Below are 9,540 nucleotides of genomic sequence, written 5' to 3'. Positions count from 1 at the left end.
CCATATATAAAATCATATCATCTGCAAATAACGATAGTTTCACCTCTTCCTTCCCCAGGCGAATACCTTTGATGTCTTTGCCTTATGCTGTTAGCTAAAACCTCCAGCATGATATTAAATAAGAGTGGGGACAAGCGGCATCCTTGTCTGGTCCCCTTTTTCAGTGGGATCGTGTTACTCTTTTCTCCATCGACTACCACCTTGGCTGTTGATTTTTAATATATAGTTTGTATTGTCCTGAGGAATTTTCCTTCCATTCCTATCTTCTCAAGTGTCTTAAACAGGAATTGGTGTTGGATGTTGTTGAATGCTTTTTCTGCATCTATCGATATTATCATGTGGTTCTTAGAGTTTTTCATGTCAATGTGGCAAATGATATTAATGGTCTATCGTATGTTGAACCATCCCTGCATCCCTGGTATGAATCCCACTTTGTCATGGTGAATTATTTGTTTTATATAGTACTTTTGTATTCTATTGATTGATATTTTGTTAAATATTTTTGCATCAATGTTCATTGGGCCAGGTGCTCTTGAGGTCCTGGTATTTGGGGCCTTTGGCTGGGAGATGTGGTCAAAAGTATTGATTGACTCTATTGGCTCTTTTAAGCCCACCTGGCCTAGTTTGGCCCCACCCAGGTATACCACCCACCTGGCTCCAGCTAGAATTGGCGCATGCCCCGTAGCCTTTATGGCTGGCTGAGGCTCGCCTGGTTCTCCACAACAACTTCCTGTAGGAGCCCTCAATGCAAGGAGAAGGACAAGCCCCTGTCTCTGCTTCTCACTACCTAACAAATGCAGGGCCTGGCGCTTGTCCAATGGGCCCCAGTTAGGGGTGTGTTTGACCCCACAGCCATCCTGGATGAGGTGCTTCTCAGCCACCATGTCCTCAAACTCATCTGCATCAAACTTGGTGAAGCCCCACCTCTTGAAGATGTGAATCTTACTGGCACCCAGGGAACTCAGACTTGGCCCTGTGTAAGGCCTCAATCACAACATGCTCCTTGTTTGGAAGCTGCGTGCGGATGGACATGATGACCTTGCCCATGTGGACTCTAGCCACTGTGTCTTGGGTTTCCCCAAAGCACCTCATATCTCAATTTGGAGCCTGCCAGCCCCAACACACGACAGCATCATGTTGATGTGGATGACGTGGGAGGGGTGGAGCTGCACTTGGATGTGGAAGCCACCTTTGCCAGGACTTTTCAACAGCCTCCAGGCCTGAGGAGGAGAGCTGCTCGTACGCATCCGGCACCACGTGTCTACACTGTGGGAATTAATTCATCCACCTTTGCCTTTTTCCGGCCCCAGTCAAAGATGTGAATCTTGGTATCAGAGACACCTCAGCAGAAGTGTGACTTTGGATAGGGCTTGTTCCTACAATAATAGTAACACCAGGTGGGACGGCGGCCCCTGGTGACACCAGGATCAAGGTGGCTGCCACAAACAGGTAAAAGTCAGAATAGAAGACAAGGGTGGGCCCAGACCTGGGGGGACAGCACAGAAAGAACATAGTTTGAGGTCAGAGTGGAGCACTCTCATCGCAGAAAAGAGTCTGATTGGATTTCTTAAACATTCGTCAGTAAACCTCATTTGAGGTAAGGAGATCCACTCCAGTTCTCTCTCTGGAAACCCACGGTGTACGTCCAAGTCGAGGCTTTATACTTACCCACCTTTACGAAGAGGAAACAAACGGGATTGGGGCATCCACAGGGCTTCTCTCAGTGATAGCGCTGACAATACAGAGAACTAGAGCCATTTTTTTTTAAGATCATTTTTTATTGGGGGCTCTTATAGCTCATACATCAATTGCATCAAGCACATTTGTACATATGTTGCCATCATTATTTTCTAAACATTTACTTTCTATTTGAGCCCTTTTTATCTTCTCTCCCACCTCCACCCTCATGGCCCCTTGATAAATTATAAATTATTATTTTCATATCTTACATGGACCACTGTCTCCTATTCCCCCACAGTTTCTTCCCCCCTGCTCTCTGCACCTTCCCCCTCCCCTCCTGGTATTGCTACTCCCATTTCTGTTCATGGACTGGATTCTGTATGCTATGAGCGCTTATCTGTACCTGTGTATATGTAGAGCCAATTTTTTTCCCCCAATCATTTTATTGGGGCTCGTACAACTCTTACCACAACCCATACATCCACTGTGTAAAGCACATTAGTACATTTGTTGTCATCATCATTCTCAAAACATTTTCTTTCTATTTGAGCCCTTGGTATCAGTTCATTTTTCCCTCAGCCACTCTCCCTCCTTCACAAACCCTTGATAATTTATAGATTTTTTTCATGTCTTACATTGACCAATGTCTCCCTTCTCTCACTTTTCTGTTGTCTGATGGGGTGCAACACCTTGGCCCCAAAGTTTATTTTTGCTATTTCTCAGGGACATCCTTGCTCTGCTCCCCTTGCTGCTCTGTTGCATGCCCTTAGTGTTTTGCCTCCGTGTGGTGTGGTCAGATCAGGCACAATTCCCACACTGTGTCTCCAGTATTGTCCCCCGTAGCACTATGGGTCAGTGAGGGACATTGTATCTCATGGTTGGGACGCCCCATGGTCCTCTTTGTGCCTTGGCTGCTCTGAGCAGGAATCTCGTCCTCAGGCTTGGTGGACCAGGATGTGGTAGAGCCAATTTTTTAAAGCTTATCGCAGGCCAGACACGGAGGGAAGTAGCGACAGCCAGCTGCTGAGAGGCCACGGAGCCAGCGACGACGACCTCACCAGTCGAACCCACATCGCCGCTGCCACACCCCCATGGCGGCCACCAAGGATTTGCATGAGGATCGAGACACCACCGAAAACATCCCAAATAAGAAATTAAGACGCTGGAGGAAGATGAAGAAGTGCTTTTTAAAATGTGGGCAAAGCTGTTCGTTTTGCCTCGGAGAGCGACCTCCCAGAGTGGAAGGAGCGGGGAACGGGCGACGTGAAGCTCTCGAAGCACCAGGAGAAGGGGAGCATCCGCTTGCTCGCGCGCAGGGAGAAGACCCTGAAGCTAAGTGCCCACCCCTGCATCGCACGCTGATGGAGCTGAAGCGAACGCAGGCGTGACCGAGCCTAGATCTGGAACACCGTGCCAACTTTGCCGTTAAGTGCCCCCAGCCGGAGCTGCTCGCCATCCGGTTTCTAAATGCTGAAAATGCACAGAAATTCACAACAAAGTTTGAAGAGTGCAGGAAAGAGATGGAAGAGAGAGAAAAGAAAGCGGGGGCAGGGAAAACGGACGCAGAGAAGGTGGCGGAGAAGCTAGAAGCTCTCTCTGTGAAGGTGGACAGTGAAGAGGCTTCTGGGACCAAGGCGCCTGAAGGCGAGGAGGCCAAGGAGAAGGTGGAAAAAAAGCAATAAATGGGCTTATATTATTCCTTCTTCCTTTCTTTTCCTTATTTTTTTTAATCCCACCTCCTTTTGGATTTATTTTTATTGTTTTGTTTACAAGGAACTTTATATGAAGCAGTTTGAAATCCCAACATCCAGACTTTTGTTTTGTTTTTCCTTGGAAATTTTTTGTTTTTGTTCGTCCTCTAGAAGACTATTTCAGAAAACCCATTCCCTAGTCATGAACATGTACTGTGCTCACTTTTTTTTTCCATAGTGGAAACACTTATTTGTAGTCATCAACAATAGAGAATAAAAATGGCATTTGATAACTGCAAAAAAAAAAAACTTATAGCAGTGTTTGTTTGTTTTTTACCTTGGCAGAGATATTAAATGAGAATAGAGTATTATAAGCTAATGTCCTGGAGGAAATATTTGGACGGAAGTGCAAGTTAATTTTTGTCTGCATATCCAGTTAAATAAAGCAAGGCACCCCTGGGAAATGGGACTGATCTCAAACACCTGTAGGTGTTTAAAAAGATTAACTTCCATAATCTGTCATGTGTCTATAGGTTAATAAAATGAGATCTGTAGCAAAATGACCAAGGGGTGGGGGGAGATGGACCATTTAAAAATATCAAAAATGAAGATATCACTAGATAGCTTATCAACATTTTTTAATTATGGCATTTGTATATATGAAGGGGTGTTCAAAATGTTCATGGGGATATTCCATTATCTTTCATTCTCTGTTCCACAAAGTTTTTGAGCACATGGGCGGCACAGTTAGGAAAGCTTTGTGAGACTGAGTTGCTGGGCTGGAAGATTAAGGATCAGAGCCTCAGGGGCCATCTAGATCATTTGGCACAACAGTAGTAGTCTATATTCTACTTTGCTGGGTAGAATCTGGGATCGTCAAAGCTTGCAAGGGGTCATCAGAGATACGGCTATTGGTGTCTTCTCATTTGGAGCAAAGGTGAGTGGAGGAAAGTAAGGAATCAAGGCTCAAAAAAAAAAAAAGGCTCAGAGAAGTGGAGCAGTGAAGTGTGGTGCCCTGGGGATGGAGGATGGTACAAAATAAATATCTTCTAGCAAAATTACCCTAGGTTTTAAGGGAAGACAAAATTCAACTTTGCAAAGTTCCATCTACAGAAGAAAATAACCAAGTTGGTTTGGCATGAAAGGACCTTGCTCAGGGGAAACCGATAGCAATGATAATGTATAGCACACACACACACCAGGGGGACGAATAACAAAAATGTGGGTGAAGGGATATAATGGATGGTGTAAGATATGAAAAAAAAAAAAAATATATATATATATATATATATATATGTAATTTATCCAGGGTTCACGAGGGTCAGGGAGGAAGGGAAAAAAGAGGAGTTTATAATAAGGGATCAAATAGAAAGATAATGTTCTGAAAATGATGATGGTATCGTACGTACAAGTGTGCTTGTTATAACTGATTTATGGATCATTGTGATATCTGTAAGAGTCCCCAATAAAATGATTTTTTATTAAAAAGGGGGACCTTTCTAAGAAATACTCTGATAAGCTACAATGCTGTGAAAATGAGGTAGGAAAAAACCAGAAGAAATATGGTGCAAAGCAATGGAAAGTGGGGCAGGAAATGAAAATTACAAAACAATAGTAATTGCTATAACTGAGGTATTTTTTCCCCCAAGACTAAGAAAAGACAGGAAAAACTTGTGGGAGACCTGATTGCACATCACTGGCAGGGAACTGAAGTCCAAAATAGCAGAAACTTTGGATTTCAAGAAAATGATATCAAAATTACCATAAATAAGAAACAGCTCATGAAATAACAATAATAATATATAATCGATCAAGGATTCAGGGGGGCGGGAGGGAGGGGAAAAAAGAGGAACTGATATCAAGGGCTCAAGTAGAAAGAAAATGTTTTGGAAATGCAGATGGCAACATAGGTACAAGTGCTTAATACAATTGAATGATGGATTGTCATAAGATTGGTAAAGGCCCTCAATAAAATTAATAAAAAATTTTAAAAATAAAATGTGAAAAAAAAGAAACAGCTTCAACTAGGGAAAACCGTGGAAGAGTAAAGAGTGGCCCGTAGTGTGAAATCTGGGCTGCGAGAGCTGAGACGTGGTGGATCCAGAAACAAACCTTATTTAGACGTAGCCAACCAAACAGGCAGATCAATCAGGATTCCCCCACTCTCGAGAGCAAAGCCCTTGAGAGCTATGGGATAACATGAGAAGAGCAGAGCTTTCCTGAAAAGAGAAGAATAAGGAATAGCATTGCCATGTCCGTTGGATGCTGACAAATATTTCTGTGAGTGCTGCAGAGAACAATTGGACGCAGTAGAAATCTACATGGGGCTCCAGCTAGATATTGTATGGTGCTACTTCCACCCAGAGCAACTGGAATGCCTTGACGATGCAGAAAAAATAAATAAACTTGGCCCAGAAATGCATTAAAATTTGCTATGGAGAGGACCATCAGAGACTGGTCCACATGAAAGGAAAATGTGGTAAAGAGAAGGTAGTGTTCCTAAGACTACTTGCTTCAGGCAATCCAAATCTATCAGAGTGGTACTGGTATAAAGCCAAGGAAGAGTCTCAACAAGCCATGCCAACTCTTTAAAGAGCGATAACATTGAGCCATCAAAGAACCATAATTTGTTGTAGCTGAAATTTTTTTTTAAAAGTTCTATTGGGGGCTCGTACAGCACTCATCACCATCTATACATCCTTCCATTGTGTCAAGCACATCTATTGCCATCATCATTCTCATTTTCTTTCTACTTGAGCCCTTGGTATCAGCTCCTCATTTTTCCCCTCCTTCCTCATGAACCCCTGATAATTTATAAATTATTATTATTTTGTCCTGTCTAACACTGTCCAACGTCTCCCTTCACCCACTTTTCTATTGCCCATCTCCCAGGAAGGGGGTTATCATTGTGATTGGTTCCCCTTTTCTACCCCACCTTCCCCCTTCCCCTCCTGGTATCACTACTCTCATGATTGGTCCTGAAGGGTTCATCTGTCCTAGATTCCCTGTGTTTCCAGTTCTTATCTGTACCAGTGTACATCCTCTGGTCTAGCCGGATTTGTAAGGCAGATTTGGGATCATGATAGTGGTGGTGGTGGGGGGGGAAGCATTAAAGAACTAGAGGAAAGTTGTATATCTCATTGTTGCTATACTGCACCCTGACTGACTGGTCTCCTCCCCGCGATCCTTCTGTTAGGGGATGTCCAGTTGGCAGCTGAGATTTATGGCACAGGAAGCCCAGCTGGGCCTGGGAGCATGTGACAGTAACTTGGATCGTGCAACTTACTCATATCACCAACCGGAGAGAAATTGACCCAGATAAGGAAAGAAGAAAAAGAGAAGAAAAGGCGCCAACTAAGGATATCAATGCTTTGAAAGTCATGAGCTACTCTCCACACATGTGGCTAAGCAGGCTCTTAGCTAGGCCAGTGGGAACCTGGATGGAGCCCTACAGATAATCTACAATAATCTTCTCAATAATCTACACATGTGGTGGTTAAATGGGTCAGGTGCTGAAACCAATAGCCCTCAGGAAAGTCCTTCTGAGGGAAATAGTAACCAACTGATGTACATACACGGGCTTGCTGCTGTTGTTGCTGAGCAGCACTGAGAGTGCTCAGGGGAAAGGTCCAGCTGGCAGCACAGACCCTTGTCCACAGTGATGGAAGCCCCTCCTGATCTGCTGCTCTCAGCAGAAGATTCAACTCCGTCCACATCCCCTTCTGGTTCTGCAGGTGCTTACAGTCCCTCAGCAGATGAAGATCTGGAGACAGAGGCAGCCAATGAAATATTGGCTAGGAAGATTTTCTAGAGCATGAAGAAGATTATCTACATGAATAACAATGAGTACAAGGAAGAAAAAACTGTTCTAGAGTTGACTGTGGTGATAATTGTACAACTCCTCTTGATCATTGAATTGTATGACATGTGGAGGAAGTGCTAATGAAACTGTTTAAAAAAGATTATCTTGACTCATCTCTGGAAAATGAAGAGATTATTATCACAGTGATTATCTTATGTAGAAAAGATAAAGTCTGCAACAAAGAAACAGTAAATATTGGACAGAAATAAGGACCAGATTTCTGCTTACAAATTTTTTCACAACAAACAGTCTAAGCATGCTGTCTACCTCTCTTGCCATGCCTCCATTCTTTTTCATCTGATTTTGCTGCAAGAATGATTCCTACTTGATTGTGGAGAATGCAGGAAACAGAAGCTTGTGAGGCCAAGGGGAGACACGGTAGGGGGTCCTGATCAGTAAGGACTGATAGCAGCAAAAAGAGCTTCTTCTGGCCAGACTCTTGCCATTTGTGATACTTAGGTTTATTGTGCCAACTAGGTTTCCATAGGAACATGTGGGCGGAGTTTAACCAGGTCACAGCTTGATTGGAGGTCAATGAGATAAATGGCTTTCTAAGGCCAGCGCCCTTCTTTCTTTCTCTCTAATGATTGGACTAGTGCCCTGCTGCCTGAGTTAGTCCTTTGACTCAAGCACATGCTGCACTACTGTGGCTGAGCCAACCTGTGGATCTTGCCTTGCCGTGTATATGCATTGCCAGAGCTTGAGGCTCCATGGAGACCTGCTTCATCATGCTTCCTGAGGATTCCTCAGGACCACTTCACTGTGCTCCCAAGCTACTGGCCTCTGCTGTGCCTCAACGTCTCATCTTCCTGCTGTTGCTGCCCCACCCTGCTTGTCTTGCCTGCGGGCAGACTGCTGTGTGCTTCCTTGACCTTGGACCAGCTGCCCGGGTGAGTTGAAGGACCTTAGTATATTAATTGTTCCATGAAAGTGAGTTGAATTGAGTGAACTAATTAGTCGTTGTCTTCCTTCTCACTATATATAGTAAATGTATATATAATATACACATATATGTGTGTATATATATTAATGTGTCATTTTGTTCCTCTAAAAACAAACCATTCACACACCATTCTTTCTGCCTTTGGGTTCTATGTCCTTCACTCTCCTATGTGGCTTCTCACCTGGAAATGAGATGGTGCTGGATCAGGTTGGTGCTGTAGAACAGTGGTCACTGGGGAAGGTCTCCAGAAATGGTTAATGTAGGGAATGTTGCCTCCTTTTTGTCTGTCTAGCTTTCCTGCCCCAGGATGTGGATTCTGGATTCTGTTCCTTCCTCCAACATAGTTTCCTTGCCATCCCCTACCCCCTACCCCACCTCTGAAACTCTCCTTCCAGTCTTCAACCACTCCACTGGAAACATCAATGTTTTATATATATATGGGAAAAAAAGGAAAAGAAAGAGTCAAGGGAGCAATTAGTCCACTGGATTAGTGGTCCACACAAACCACAGTCTTCCCTAACTTGAGACTTGAACTAGCTGGGGCCCCACTAACAAAAAAGGTATCCTGCTGCTCTGACCAAGGATGTAACAAAAGGTCCACATTTAAAAGGTTAAAATAAAACTCAAACTCATTAAAAAAAAACAAACATACTTAAAGAAAAAAAGCAAACAAACCCATACTTCCTGGGATGCTTGACTAGAGGAACCCCTGAAACTACCTTCCTAAGATACACATTTACCTTGAAACTGAAGGCACTTTGGAGGTCACCTTTCAACCAAATAATAGATTGGCTATAACACTTCTTAGGAGCGTGCTCCTTCGAACAATCAACTATGGAGACCAAAGAGGCAACATTTGCCAACAAGAAAAGATGAGCAGGCAGGGTAAGCAGAGGAAGGATGGAGGGGGCGCTGATACATTGCGGGGACGGCAACCCAACCGTATTTAAGAACAAAGTGCATATGCATTGTTAAGTGGGAAATTAATGTGCTGTGTAAACTTATACTTAAAACATAACAAAATGTAAAAATAATGCATTTTTATGAACTTCGGTAAAACTTGAGACATTTCATATAAAGAAATACCTTGAAAAACATATATAACATCAAATTTGAAGCAAATTAAAAATCTGAATTGTCCATTATTTACTGGAAAAATTGACTGTGAAATTAAAAACTTTTCCAGAGAGTATTCTGCAAGCCCAGATCACTTCTTTTTAAAAAAAATCATTTTATTGGGGGTTCGTACAACTCTTATCACAATCCATCCATCCATCCATGTGTCAAGCACATTTGTACATTTGTTGTCATCATCATTCTCAAAGCATTTGCTTTCTACTTGAGCTCTTGGTATCAGCTCCTCA

At 43.2% G+C, this 9,540-nt stretch overlaps 3 pseudogenes; 2 read left to right on the top strand and 1 right to left on the bottom strand.

Annotated features, from left to right (window-relative positions):
- Nucleotides 1-2,773, bottom strand: part of LOC101655398 — a 6,902-nt pseudogene extending 4,129 nt beyond the window's left edge.
- On the top strand, nucleotides 2,772-3,376 carry LOC101655711 (annotated as a pseudogene).
- Nucleotides 3,377-4,399: 1,023 nt separating this feature from the next.
- On the top strand, nucleotides 4,400-7,425 carry LOC101656026 (annotated as a pseudogene).
- The last annotated feature ends 2,115 nt before the right edge of the window (nucleotides 7,426-9,540 follow it).

Source organism: Echinops telfairi, unplaced genomic scaffold, assembly GCF_000313985.2.
Source record: "Echinops telfairi isolate 266 unplaced genomic scaffold, ASM31398v2 ScPeMD7_2565;HRSCAF=3150, whole genome shotgun sequence".
Lineage (NCBI taxonomy): Eukaryota > Metazoa > Chordata > Mammalia > Afrosoricida > Tenrecidae > Echinops > Echinops telfairi.
The sequence above is the reverse complement of the archived record's forward strand: the minus strand, read 5'-3'. Positions and strand labels throughout refer to the sequence as shown.